The 14,290-nt window shown below is 43.7% G+C and overlaps 1 protein-coding gene across 1 annotated transcript in view; it reads right to left on the bottom strand.

Moving 5' to 3' along the window:
• LOC111872502 (ATP-binding cassette sub-family G member 4) overlaps window positions 1–10,506 on the bottom strand; it is a 37,511-nt gene extending 27,005 nt beyond the window's left edge. Inside the window, exon 1 of the mRNA XM_023866483.2 lies at window positions 10,302–10,506. The gene's annotated coding sequence lies outside the window, so the exon portion shown is untranslated. The remainder of the gene's footprint in view (window positions 1–10,301) is intronic.
• Window positions 10,507–14,290: the final 3,784 nt, after the last annotated feature.

Raw genomic sequence — 14,290 nt, 5'->3', positions numbered from 1 at the left:
CCCCCCCCCCCGGCAACAGGGTGGCTCGGCTATACCCCCCAGGCCCAAGTTCCTGGTTCGTCGCCTTCTACGACTCGCAGAACTAAATTGGAGGTGTTCTAACCCGCCTCCACACGGGTAAACAAATAAAGTTGTCCCTTTGCTTAATTAATTAAGCGCAACGCCATTAAGGTGTATGGGGCACTGGATGTATAGATCCACACTTTCTTAACCTCGGCACTAGCTAGCAGTTAGTGGTCAGCTTCACACCCTGTCCGCTTTACCCAAGGTACCCATTGGATAGGAGGTTGAGTGGACCCCAGAACCTGTTTTGACGACGTGGAGAAGAGGAAATTCTTGACACTACCGAGACTCAAACTCTGACCCCTCGGTCATCCAGCCCGTAGCCAGTTGCTATACCGACTACACTAACCCCGATCCTGCCTCCACACGGGTAAGTAACAATTTTATAATCTCATTTTTGAAAACGAACAGTGAGCAGATCACTCGAATTGCGTGTCCTAAGGCGTGTACCATCTAACTGCCTGAACAACGTAATCTTGGGTTGGAATCCCACTCGGGACATGAGTATATCACTTCCGTTTCCTGTGCCTTTATTTTCGTGTGCAAACAGAGGCCTGGGCTGATCCCCCATCCCAGGTGTCCTCCAGGAAATATAATCTGAATAGTTTCATAATTGAATTCAATTCTGAACAGACCAGAGGGCGTTAAGCGTGGAAGACGAAGGAGAAGGAAATCCCTGATAACAGATACAGTACAAATAAAATGCCATTGCAATGATATATACCACAGCCATAACAATCTGAACGGTATTTGTAAGACACTATTTAAATTCGCTAAAATTAAAACTACAATTAATGTCCATTTCCGTTTAGTTCTTCTTTACTGAGTGTCTGGAACCAAAAATAACAGCATCTTCAAGAAGGAGCTGTCATTATAAGGCAGAGACAATACACGCCCTTCTCTTGGACTGGTAAAAAGAAAAAAGGTTGCGCTTTTGTGTCTGCGTGAACGGTGGACATACTGAACATATTGCCTTTGGTACCGGTCTTGTGAGACATCCGACAGAACGTAAATGTGGAGTAGAATAAAATTGGACGGACAAGACAGCGAGGTATTTTGAGAGCTACTTCAAAATTGTTCTGCCTCTCAGGCAGGAGAGACAGGTGTTTCTCGGAGTATCTCGGGCTAGTAGTAGTGGAATCGACAAACGCGCTATACACATTACAATTTTTCTTCAGTTATCACTCTAATAAGCCGGTCACGGTAGCCGAGCGGTCTAAGGCGTGCACTGTCTTCGCTCGCTGGGAAGCCGGGATCGTGGGCTCGAATCTCTTTGAGGGCATGGATGTTTAGTGTGTGTGTGTGTGTGTGTGTGTGTGTGCGGTTTTCTGTGTTTCTGTACAGGTGGAGGCCTTGTGACGAGCTGATCACCGGCCCAAGGAGTCTAAGATCTAGTGAACCGAAGTGAAAAAGAGAGTTTAATGGAGGCAGGCCAAGGCCAAAATTGGGGCTGTAGGAAAAAAAGCACACTAATAAACTACCGTGAAGCGAGCGTATGTGCCTGTCGACCATAATCCCCATACCTCTTGTAAAAAGTAAAAAAGTAAAAAGTAAAGCTATCCCTGTAACAGTCTGTGAGGGCCCATAGGGCTGTGAGACGTTAGGGGTCCCACATTATCTATACAATCGGCTCAGAGATGGCGGTAAGGTTGTCAGCCTTACATGCCGGCCGCGCTTTACTCCCCAGGAATATTCCTGGTACTCATTTCTGTTAGAGGCTGAGTAAACCCCAGGGCGTAGTGCGGCCGGAAGGATTAGGTCAATTGAATAAAATCCAATGACATTATCGGGACTTGAACCCGCGACCTTCCGGCTTGTAGCATAATACCTTAACCACTACGCTACCGCGTAGCCCCCGTGACTTCTGTACTGTATAAATATTCAGTCGCTTTTCTGCTTACGTCGAAAGGGCACGTCAGAATTACGCTTTGAAAGGAGTGTCCATGTAAGAATGACTAAGTAATAAACTAATAAAAAATTCTGACGTAATTTTTAGGATGTTACAAATCCAAAAAGAAAAAAAGAAAAATAGGGACATACAAGGTCGTTTTATACATGAAAGAAACCGAATCGAAATGTCCTGCTCATTGAAGAGAAACTGGACGAAATCGGTGCCAGGTTTCAACATTCTTCAGACGCCTCGCACAGGAAATCTCTCAACAACTTCATAACACACTGCCACATATTTTCTGTTATTGCTAGTGGGGTTGGACTAAGTCCCTTGTACTGCGGCCATTTGTGGCCTATTGTACCAGCCCCATATGATAGGTGAGGGTGATTGTGAAGCAGTTGGTGGAATGAAGATTGGCAGGGGAAACCGAAGTACTCGGAGAAAACCTGCTCCAGCGCCACTTTGTCTATCACAAATCCCACCTGACCAGACCTGGGATTGAACTCGGGCCTCCGCTGTGGGAAGCCAGCGACTAACCACTTGAGCTACACTGCCACATAACTCCATCAATTAAAAACATATGTATAAGACAATAACAGTCAGACGACGCTCTAACCTAGAAGCCAGTTTCACAGTAACTGTTCAACAACTTGCTGTGGTAACAGTGAAGAGAAATAGTAATGTGTACAGACTCTTGATTTGTCGAGTCCTCTCTACTTAGTCGACTCGAGACTCCCCCAAACTGGGGGGCCTGGTCCCCGTATTTATATCCCCCATAAACAGGGTGGTCCAGTTTCACCCCAAGGCACCAGGTTCCTTTTTCGTCGCCTCCTACGATTTGCAGGACTACGGTGGAGTTATTCGAACCCGCCTCCACTCGGGGTTCCTAACTGCCAGTCAAAGTCAGTCACATTGAATCTGACGGTCGGTCGGTCAGTCAGTCAGTCAGTAAATCTTGGTGTCGAACTCCTATTACTGTTTGACAGTTACGGTCTTGTTTTTATGTGGTGGTCTCTCTGACGAGAGGACGGGTCTGACGTTTGTACATGCTGCTGGTCATTGCCAGCGCAGTCTTTCTCGGGTCTGAGTTCCTTGGGACTTGCGACTGCAATTTACTGTCTCAGATTTGAGACTTCTCTTTTCGTTGCCTCCTACTACTAGCAGGGTCACGGTGGAGGTATTCGACCCCGCCTAGACATGGGTTATTTTTTTAAACTCACTGTCAGAGTCAAAGTCAAAGTCACATTGAGAATGATGATCAGTCAGTAAGTCTTGGTGTCGAGCCTCATCTGGGGATCATGGCCAGATATTTATTACTGTTTGACAGTTACGGTCTTGTTCTCTGTGGGGCGCCTTCTCTGACGAGAGGACGGGTCTGTCATTTGTACATGATGCTGGTCCTTGCCAGCGCAGTCTTTCTCTGGTACCAGTCCCTTGGGACTGGCGACCATATTTTACTGTCTCAGATTTGAGACTTCTCTTTTCGTCTCCTCCTAAGAGTCACGGTGGGGATATTCGACCCCGCCTCCACAAGGGTATCCTAACTGGCAAGTCAAAGTCACATTCCGACTGACGGTCAGTCGGTCAGTGAGTCAGTCTTGATGTCGAGCCCAATCTGGGGCTCATGACCAGATATTTATTGCTGTTTGACAGTTTAGGTCTTGTTATTGTGGGGGGCCCTCTCTGACGAGAGGAAGGGTCTGTCTTTTGTCAGAGTCACTGTCTGTAGTAGTAAGTCATTTATCATAATGCACACGGCTTCCAACAATTCTATTATTGGTTGAAGTTGCTATCTGCGCGGACCGCATAGAAAACGCCTTCCTCTGTTGCGTGTGAAATCTTTGTTACGCTGATGAGTTGTTTTCTTGTGCTGTAACCTAGTAGCGGCTCCCTCTTCAGTTATAATGTCACAATACGCAGGAGTGGATCATAGTAAACTAAGTAGAATCATACCACGTACAATGTTGACAACTACACGTACAACCATTTCCAGTTCAATATGAAAAGGGCATCGTGCTAGTTACATTTAAAAATAGATGCCTCAAAACAGCAGCGACAAGTGCAAATGAGGTATAAGAGAAAGAAGAAGAATAAAACCAGGAAATGCGCGAAACTGTCTCGTCTACTTTCCAAAACGCAGAAGACAAAAACTGACAATTTCAGCAGTTATTCTGCTTCGTTGTAAAACATGACACCTTATTATAACCAAACTGTGGGCTTTAGGGAACTCACAATTCCTACACTGCTTCTAGTATTCGTATTAATAGGACATTAGAGACCACAGCGTGAATAGGAAAAAGTGTTAAAATAGTGGGGGATTTAAAATTCAGGGGGTCCTACACAGAAAGACGTTTTGGGGGCCTATATGATTTAGTTGGAGAGTCGGGATAGCACAGTCGGTATAAGGACTGACTACGAGCTGGATGGCCAAGGGGTCGGAGTTCGAGTACCGGTGGTGGCAAGAATTTTCACTTCCCAATATCGTCCAGACCTGGTCTGAGGCCCGCCGAGCCCCCTATCCAATGGTTGCCGTGGGTTCTTTCCCCTTGGGTAAGGCGGCCGGGGCGTCAAGTTCACTACTCACCTCTAGCTAGTACCGAGGTCAAAACGTGGCTCTATACATCCACTCCCTCATACGTCTTCATGGCGTAGTGCTTAATTAGTCAAGCTCAGGGGCAACTTTATCTTTCATATGGTTTTTTATCCTGTGGCGCTACAGCCCCAATTTGGGCCTAGGCCTACCTCCATGAAACTCTCCGTTTCACTTCGGTTTACTAGATCTTACACATTCGGTAGGACTCCTTGGGCGAGTGATCAGCTAGTCGCAAGGCCTCTACCCGTAGACAAACACAGAAAAACGCACACAAACATCCATGCCCTGAGTGGGATTCGAACCCACAATCCCGGTTTCCAAGCAAGCGAAGACAGTGCACGCCTTAGACCGCTTGGCTACTGTGACCGGCTTTCATATGGTTTAATTGAAATAAGTTCTACAGACGTGAAACCATATTTTCAAACCATTACTCTAAATAACAGTTCGTTTACAGGAAAATGCGAAAAATAAAATAATTGCTCTCAAAAGGCATATAGTGCCGGAACATACATTAATAAACAGGAAGTGTTGCCTTGAGTGATAATTACTGATTCAGTTATAATTTCATCCCAGTATCTGAACTCAAATTACACTGAACATCGAAATTGGAACAGGAAATTTTAGCATTTCTTTGATTCAATTCTACACTGCTTTCCACACAAGCTATGTTTACACGCCCATTAAGGCTCCCACACACCAGAGCGATCGGGGTGGCGGTGGCGATAAAGTCTTCTCACACCAACAACGCGGTGGTAGCGATCACTTTGAAAAATAGCGTAAGCACAACATCGTAAACGCTGCATCGACTATCTTGTCTGGAAGAAGTACTTTTGGCAGTGGTAGTTGATGAGCAGCAGCAGCAGCAGCAAGCAAGGTAATTATTCCTTTTACTGTGTATAATTGGAGAAATTTGAGAAGTTATTACAAATATTAACATCACAATTAATATATTTTTCAGAAAGAAGCGTAAGAAAACGTGGATTCACGACCTTAATCTGCTTCGTGAACATGAAAGAGAATTTCATAATTTATATCGGCAACTGCGGCAACACGAAGAACGATTCTATATTTACTTTCGGATGCCAATTGAATGCTTTGATGATCTGCTGGACCTAATTAAGGGAGATATTATGAAATTTTACTTCTTCAATAAGTTGCTCTGTTGTTGTACTCATTGTTCATGCTAACACACGGCGACGCGGGCAGCGGTCAAACTTGACAAGCTGCATCTGATCGCCACCGCGGAGTAGAACGCTGCCCGCAAGATCGCTACCGGTCTGAAAGCGTCTATATGTTCAGCAGGAAATATATGACCACCACCGCGATCGCTCTAGTGCAGGCATGTCAAACTCAACTTGTACAGAGGGCCACCTCAGCCCTATAAATAAATAGTCGAGGGCCGCACTTCAAAATAGAAATATGCATTAGATTTTGATAGAAGGAAATTTAATTATATTTATTATTTAGGAATAATTTCAATATAATTACCTAAAGTGGAACACTTATATTTTGCCCACAAATCAGACATGTAATTTTACCTTCTATTTCACAACAGAAATAAGCGATTTCCCATTTTCCTTGAAAAACACTGCCCTCACTTTCAATAGTTCTTTTTTTGCTACTTGCACTTGTCTGTCAGTTGCCACCCTCCTTGCATTCTTACTACACCTCCAAAAGTGATTCTTGGAAATACTTGGGGTTGTGAGGCTGTGCGGATTTTAGTGCATTAACCTTCTGAAATACAATAGTTTGTCCTTCACGAACTTTATAAACCGTTAGTTGGACAAACCCTTTTGCAATTCTCAGAATCAATTTTCCTGCAGCCTACTAATTTATGTCCGCTTGAGACTTCTTGTCTTCTGGTCTGTTGGAAAATTGTCTTTACAAGAAATATTTCTACTAAAATTTTAATATTGATTTTAATATCAATTAGCTCTAAAAGTTGAGGGGCCGCACCTTGTGGCTATGGGGGCCGCATGTTTTACATGGCTGCTCTAGTGTGTGTGGGCCTTAATTCAGAGTTTAAAAACCTGTATAACACAAATAACAGTAGCCATATAACATCGATCTGTACCTGTTCCAGGCTTTGTAGACACAAAGCAATAATATACAGTATCAGTTAAAATAATTATAAACTAGAGAAGTGCGCTGCTTAGAACTTTCTTGTATTCCTCAATGCCGACTGCAGTGTAAGCTGGAGAACATCTTCCCCTCAGTGTCTTGGGATACAGCACATATGACGATCCGGGATAGCGCAGTCGGTATAGCGACTGGCTGTGGGCTGGACGACCAAGGGGTCGGAGTTCGAAAATTTTCACTTCTCCATGTCTTCCAGAGCGGCTCTGGGGTCCACCCAAACTCCTATCCAATGGGTACCGGCGGCTCTTTCCCCTGGGGTTCAGCGGCCGGGGCGTCAAGCTCACCACTTACCTCCAGCTAACGCTGAGGTCAAGAAAACGTTGGTCTATATAACCACTCCACCATATGCCTTCATGGCGTAGTGCTTAATTAGTTAAGCACAGGGACAACTTCACCTTACAGCAGCACATATGACGGGCACATCCGTATCCCCGTATCTACCATGGAAGACATCTGGATTGTGTAATTACTACTAACTGAACTGCTTATATACAGAATTTCATCAGTTGGTAGTTCAGTTCTGCAGCATTCCCATAATTTGTACGCGCACCACTTCGGTGACTGCCACGTAGTTTGGGAACCGCTGCATTAAGCAGTAAAAAGTAAAAGTAAAGCTATCCCTGTAACAGGCCTTGAAGGCCCATAGGGTTGTGAGACGTTGAGGCTCCCACATTATCTCTTGACAATCGGCTCAAAGATGGCGGTAAGGTTGTCAGCCTTACGCGCCGACCGCGCTTTACTCCCCAGGAAAATTATTTAATTATAATTCCTGGTACTCATTTCTGTTAGAGGTTGAGTCGACCGCAGGGCGATAGTGCGGCCGGAAGGATTAGGTCAACTGAAGACATTCCAATGACCTCATCGGGACTTGAACCAGCGACCTTCCGGATTGTAGCATAGTGCCTCAACCAAATGTGCTACCGCGTGGCCCCTGCATTAAGCAGTAACATGGACACAAGTTAAATTCACAGAACAATTTGCTGGATCCTCGACAGCGGACGCTTAGTACACTAACTGGTATATCCATAAGGTTAAAACAAAGGAACGTGTAAGTTTGTTAGCAGTAACCGTGTAACTGTACAGACGATAGGGGAACTTCTTGGATATTCGTTAAGTCTGAAAGCTCATGACACAACAGAGTAGCACATAAACAGATTTGTGGAGAAATGTGTTGAGACTGTGACCCGGTTTGAATGGGTTCTGGGTACAGTTGTCCCTATGCTTAACTAATTAAGCACTAGGCCATGAAGGCGTACGGGGGAGTGGATCTACAGATCCACATTTTGTTGACCTCGGTACTGGCTAGAGGTGAGTGGTCAGCTTCACGTCCCGGCCGCTTTACCCCCCGGGTACCCATTGGATAGGGGTTGGGTGGACCTCAGAGCCGGTCTGGACGACGTGGAGAAGAGAAAGTTTTTTATCCTAACGGGACTCGAACTCCGACCCTTCGGTCGTCCAGCCCGTAGCCAGTCGCTATACCGACTGCGCTATCCCGGCTTTATAGGTTTTGGGTAGGATCCATTACTATCTTTAGTTTCAGCTTCGCCGAACCTTCGGGGAGGTTACAAACACGCATTGTTGGGGACGGGCTGATCAGTAATAGGCAGGAGTTAATGTTGAACACGAAATAGATAACACAGAAAGAAGCAAAGGCCCCAAGGACGAACTGATGAAATACTTGGAACTCAGTCCGTCAGAATGCACTGAAATGACCCGCTCCTGTTCGTTGTTTTTAAACAACAAAACACATAAAATAATAATGACGTGAAAGGAAAACTCGGAAATAAGTGGAAAGATCGTTTGAACTTTCGAGTTTCCTAACGAGCTTCACATACTCACGTGAACTTTCTAAACTGACAATTGGTCACTGCTACAAGAAACGTTAACCCCTGACAGTGGAAATAAAATCGTTTTCCCTCCACAGCACTAAACTAACACGATCGAAACAATTTAATCAGCACTGAATGTCTAAACTTCATATGGGGCTAACTTTACACAGAATTTTACTGGTTTTATTCTGAACTTGTGATGAAGCAGCGTAGAACTCCCTATAACTATACGGTAAGGTGTGTACAGAAGATAATCGACGTTAAATTATTATTAAATCCCAAAATTAAATAAAGATATTTATATCACAAATGCCGACTTCGGATGATCAGAAAGCAATAAAATCACTTCATAAAATTCTGCCTATAAGCCAAAGATACATTCACCGCGAGAAACGAAATGTGCCCACAAGTAACAATGAACAGCGTGCAAATACCTACAGACACAGAAACGCAGTATCTCGGCCTCCACCTCGATCAAAGGCTTACATGGAGAAAACACACCCAAACTAAAAGAAAACAACTTGACATGAAATATCGTCAAATGTATTGGCTTCTCAATTGAAAATCAAAGCTCTCTATGACTAACAAAATACTACTATACAAAGCTGTATTGAAACCTATTTAGTCCTCTGGTCTTCAACTCTAGGGATGTGCAGAGCCGTCGACAAGCAATCTCATCCAGAGATTCCAACCAAAAACACTAAGGGCAATTGCAGACGCACCACGGTATGTGAGCAACCTTACACTCCATAACGACCTAAAGATAAACTTCGTGAAAGATGAAATACTAAGAATGGCTGAAAGGTACAAAAACCAAACAGTAAACCATGACAACGGAAGAGTTATACACCAACGGTCCAGTTACAAGAAGACTGAACAGAACATGGCCCCAAGACATCAATCAATGAAATAGACTACATGTAGGAGAAACATCACTGGATATTTCCCTTGAAAGCTAACTACCTACAATACATTTACTTAATAATCTGTAATGATGTGGATTGTAAAGAAGCATAATAATAAAAAAATAAGCCAAAGAAACTGAATGCCAACAGAAGTCTAATTTATAGATATACACTACAAATGTTTCGATTTTCTTCAGGGGAAAGCGATTTTCCTCTTCTCCATATCATCGAAACCGTTTATAGAGCCTACCCAACCAGTTCTGTTTACCGGGGATTCTTTCTCCGCGAGTAAAGTGGCCTAGGTGTGAATCTTGCCACTATCCACAGCTAGGGCCGAAGTCAGGAGTACGTAAGCTATACTTTCATCCCCCATACGTCTTCATGGGGTGGAACTTTATCAATTACGCACAGGAATATATTTACTTTTCACACTACAATGGGAAACATGCTCCAAGTACAAGTCATTTGGTGACAGACATTCAGTCTATCCGTCTTGAGGAGGGAGAACTATTCTCTACATTGACAACAGATAAATTCCGGTGAATAATTACGAGCTATCAGTCTAGAAACTTCTCCCACGAGAGATCGGTGTTTTGAAGCTTGTCACTAAATTCAGAAGTTAAAGTTGTCTTCCTGTTTCCTTGTGCTTATTTTTCTTTTGGCAAATCAGTTATATTTTTCCTTTACAAAGAACCGAAATCCGTCTTCTCACGGACCGAGTCCATTGTGTGACACACATTATGGAGCAGTCCACACACGAAGCTCTGTCAGCTGTATTAACAATCCTGTAAAACCAGTTTCGCTCTTTGTTTCCTACTGCGGAACTAACGCGATGCAAGACTGAAGAACAAAACATGTGATCGGCAGGAACATCAACTCACCCAGCACATGCAGTCAGATGTCACACCGAACACAACGGCCACAGCACAGTGCTCTGCTCCACACGAGATCTAAACCAATGGTCGACTACGATGATTCTGCATGCCCTAGCCACGTACGGAATCCAAGCTGTGCACTCCTTCTACTGCCATTCCACACTGAATATAAAGCCTCAGACTCCAGTAAAGCCTGCTTTCCTACTGAGAAATACAACACACTCGACCGTAAAGCTATTCTGTCGAGTGCAAGTTTAGTGCAGGTGTACTGGACAAGAGAGAGAAGGAGCGAGTTCATATCGATTTTCTCTCTGTCGAGAAGTGTAATTTTGTGTGAGGATACACCCGATGTTTCAGCAGATCAAGGCATGTTTAAAACAATTGAATGCCATGGAAGTAAGTGGAAGGGGGTCATGAGATAACACGTGAAGTATCAGGGAAGAGGAAGTGAGTGTACTCGACATGAGATTAGACAGTTGGAAAATGATTCCAAGGTACAGATGGCAAGAATAACAATTCAAATCCGCTGCAAAATATTCTTACCACTGGGCTTTTTTTTTTTTGCTAGTGGGGTGGAACTAAGTCCCTTGTACTGCGGCCACTTCTGGCCTATTTTACCAGCCCCAGATGATAGGTGAGGGTGTTTGAGGAGCAATTTATGGAATGAAGATTGACAAGGCAAACCGAAGTACTCGGAGAAAACCTGCCCCAGCGCCACTTTGTTCACCACAAATCCCACTTGACAAGACCCGGGATTGAACCGGGGTCGCCGCGGTGGGAAGTCAGCGACTAACCGCTTGAGCTATGGCGCGGCCTACCACTAGGCTTGATAAAAATAGTGTTACGTGAGTTTCTCAACTATCAGAAGCTTTACGACAACAGGTTAATCAAGTGAAGGTAACAATGCATTATGTTTTAAATTTACAATCTAAGGGTTTTTTTAACATTGTCTTTATCGGAGACCAGAGATGTTGAAAAAGGAAGAAAATCGAATAGCGAAGAAATTATTTATATCCGCCTAAGATTATAGGAGGTTTCGAGATAGTGATCAGCACCATTTTTTTTCCCCTTGGCACTACAGCCCAAGTGAGCCTAGGCCTACCTCCATGAACTTCTCCGTTCTCTTCGGTTTTTCTAGATCTTACACATTCGGTAGGACTCCTTGGGAGGGTGCTCAGCTCGTCGCAAGGCCTCTATCTGTACACAAACACAGAAAAACGCACACACACAAACTAAACATCCATGCCCTGAGTGGGATTCCAACCCACGATCCCAGTTTCCAAGCGAACGAAGACAGTACATGCCTTAGGCCGCTCGGCTACCGTGACCGGCAATTAGCACCATTACAGTATAGTAATTGTCATGACTTGTGAGGATTTTATGAACAGTCGTACGGAATTTATGGAGCATTAAAGATTCGGTCCTTGAGCGATTAACGGAACACAAGGAAACGCCTCTAGCAGGGCATCCGGTGCCCCCCACCCAAAAAAATTGTGAATTTGGTGTCTACCGATAACACATCCAAATCAGATGACCATCGCTAAGTAAAACTGGATGTATTCAATTTAAATTATTCTGTATACAAGAGAACAGAAGTCTTTTTCAATTCCAAACTCACGAAACAAACGTCTCCGTAGAAATTTTGTTGACGCAATAACATTTTATTCCTAAGCCATCGGAGAGTTTCCTGAAATGGAAGAATAGAATGAGTTGTGAGATTTTTCTCATTTCCACAGCGTCCAGACCGGCTTCGGAGCTCATCCAGCCCTTTATTCAAAATGTACCGGGGGCTTTTCCCCTAACCCTAAAGTGAACGGGTCGTGAAGCCGACCACTTACTTCCATTTAGTGCCGAAGTTAAGAACAATGGAGCTATACCCCCACTTCGCAACACGTCTTCATGAAGTGTTGTTTAATTAATCACGCCTTTACCTTTTCACCGAGGCTACTTTCGGGGAGGCAGAGTGGCCGGGGTTTCAAGCTCACTATTCACGTCAATCTAGTGTCAAGGTTAAGAATGCCTGGAGTTGTACCTCCACTCATCGATATATCTTCATTTCCTCTCACTTAATTAAGCACAGGAAATTTTCAATCATATATAATACATTTCAAACAATAAAAACTCGGCTCTATCGTATGACTATCTGCGAATGAGACTAAGACGCTAGCCCGTGAGATGAATTGCACTTTATTGTTGGACTATAACTTGCTTAGTCTAAATTAAGATATTAACAATATAACAACCGCAGAACGAGGAGCCTGCAACAGAAAAGAGGGTTTCTGGATTCTGTTGCTATGGTAAAGAGCATATTTTCACACTGCCTGATGTTTTATTTGAACTTCTTAAAAGTGTGAAAACTGGCCAGTTTTATCTCCGTTGTTTACTGTAGGAACCGTGAGGCCTGCCACGCGCTTCCACGTTACAGCCGCACATGGCTTGAACAGAGGAGTCAGTGTTGCACATCATAACGGAGTCCTGCTCATGGCCAAGAATAGGTATTCTGCTCTCATATGCTTTTGCCTACGTGCTTTAAACGGCGAATTCCTGAATCTTATGGAACTCACCATCCATAACATCTTAAATATCGTCACGAGCTTATGGCTCCGTGACTACTAGTAACGGGGTTTGGATTGGATAATTTTATTTATGAACGCATTTTTGCAATCACTCATAATCACAATCAATCTTCACTCTGTTCTATACTACTTATATATTCTCGAGGCGGATCCGTAGAAAATGCATCCGTTGCCCAGCAATGAATATATGCGGACCACATAGAAAACACCTCTTCTGTAGTCAAGAATGCGTATTTATTGGCACATTACTTAACAATGGATCTACATTCACAATATTTTGCTTTGTTCAGTGATATTCCAATTCTTAATTAGTAAGAAAATAGCGGAGAATATAAAGAAAATCTCATACAAAGTTAGTGTCCAAACAAAATAGAATATATTTTCCAGGCTTTTGGTATAAATGAAGCCACGTTTGAGAATAATCTGAAAACAGATACCTCCACAGGTCAAGCTGGTACTCGTCGGAAAACGAAAGAAGAGATGAGTAATTACTGTGTACGATTTGAAGCTCTGCTTGCCACATGCTTGCACAATTATCTTGCTTGGCCTACTTTTCAACCCTGAAGATGGATGCGATGTTCCTCCGAAACGTCGATCGACTTTCGACGGACTACACGGCGTTATATCCCAAAAGATAGCACTCTTCGTAATTACTGTTTGGAACTTTAAATGCTATTCCACTCTTGTTGGCTCTTGCGTATGAATATCTACATAGTACGAAACTGCGTGGAAAAGATGTTGGACAAACAGTCGAAAGCATCGGGGAAAAGTCGGCTGATGTCCTTTTACAAATGCAGAAATTTATCATTAAGTTGGCCGTTCCATATCTCAGGCGGTTAGCCGCGGACTTCCCACGGCGGCGGCCCGAATTCGAGCCCCTGTCAGGTCATGTGGGATTTGTGGTGGACTAAGTGACACTGAGGCAGGTTTTCTCCGAATATTTCGGTTTCCCCTCTCAATTATCATTCCATCGACTGCTACACATTCATTATCTATCATCCGGGGCCGGTACAATAGACCAAATAAGTGGCCGACTTACTAAGTAGGCTCAGTCTCACCGCACCCCAAGAAACTAAAAACTGTCATCACGTCAATCAGAAAGGAACAGAGTTTTCAAGAGTTTAGAACGTAAAAGGGTTTAGACGGATACGTCTTGTACAATTTGGACAACATTTTCTGGAGGAAAGGATGTTCTTAATCAAATTTGCAGCGAGGTTAAGATTACATTATGACTGTGCAAACCAAATTGCCAAAGATTCTGCCAGAGAAGGATTGGATATCAGTTGGGAAAACTGTTTCGGGACAAAGAGGTCAGTTAATAACGATTGTTTGCAGCATGAGTGACTGAGGTAAACAAGATACTTCGATTATCCCCAAGAAAACGGGCGTAAAATACAACTTACCGAATGAGTTCCCTGA

This window comes from Cryptotermes secundus, unplaced genomic scaffold, assembly GCF_002891405.2.
Source record: "Cryptotermes secundus unplaced genomic scaffold, Csec_1.0 scaffold537, whole genome shotgun sequence".
Classification (NCBI taxonomy): domain Eukaryota; kingdom Metazoa; phylum Arthropoda; class Insecta; order Blattodea; family Kalotermitidae; genus Cryptotermes; species Cryptotermes secundus.
This window is presented reverse-complemented; position numbering and strand designations above follow the sequence as displayed.